The 879-nt window shown below is 45.6% G+C and overlaps 1 pseudogene; it reads right to left on the bottom strand.

Annotated features, from left to right (window-relative positions):
* Nucleotides 1-462: 462 nt before the first annotated feature.
* LOC118677751 lies at nt 463-613 on the bottom strand (annotated as a pseudogene).
* Nucleotides 614-879: the final 266 nt, after the last annotated feature.

Raw genomic sequence — 879 nt, 5'->3', positions numbered from 1 at the left:
TATGCAAATATCCTAATCTATATACATAAAAGCCTAAGCGACCATTACGACTGAATGATCAGAACAAATGAATGACCCAAATGACTAAAATGACTGGTTGACCAGTCGCTATGACACACACTGACCACCAGGGGACAGATGTTCAATGCAGGAGCTGTCCCCTGGTGGTCAGTGTGCTCCCACAGCCAACCTCCCAAGGTCAGCCAACCTCTCCCAGTCCCTCCCCCTGGCAGGCAAACCTCCCGTGGTCCCTCCCCACATCCAGCAGGCCCTGGCTGGCAGCTGGCAGGCCCTGATCAGGACTAGGCAAGATGGCCCAATAAGCCCTGATTGCCAGCCAGGCCTAGGGACCCCACCCATGCACGAATTTTGTGCACCAGGCTCCTAGTATGTTAATAAGTATTTGGATCTAAAAACATGTTTCTAGTGAATGGGACACATGATGGATGGATGAGTCTGTATAAGAGGTTGCTAGGATAATTAGCAAAGCATACTTTTAAAATAATAGTTCCTGATTCTGCCAAGGTTTATTCACTTATGCAATTTTCCAAAATTTATTTAATTGATAAGAACAGATACTACACTTGACTTAGCCAAAAGGCTGAGAGATGATAGACTTTTGCATCCATCCATGACTAAGACATTCATTTTGGACTTATTCTGACATAAACAATTATAAAACTGGGAAAATTGAATGAGGAACTGGTAAACAGATAGTACAGGACAGCGATTCTTGAGAGAAGGAAAACACAGGTAATGTGCCCCAGGTTTACCCTGCCTTATGCCCTGAGGCATTTTCCTGACTGTGGTGCAGGTAGGTGGAACCCAGCAGAAAACAGAGGCTTGCCTCTGACGAGGCAGAGATCAGTTTAGGTCTGC

Source organism: Myotis myotis, unplaced genomic scaffold, assembly GCF_014108235.1.
Source record: "Myotis myotis isolate mMyoMyo1 unplaced genomic scaffold, mMyoMyo1.p scaffold_m19_p_2, whole genome shotgun sequence".
In the NCBI taxonomy this organism is placed as follows: Eukaryota; Metazoa; Chordata; class Mammalia; order Chiroptera; family Vespertilionidae; genus Myotis; species Myotis myotis.
The sequence above is the reverse complement of the archived record's forward strand: the minus strand, read 5'-3'. Positions and strand labels throughout refer to the sequence as shown.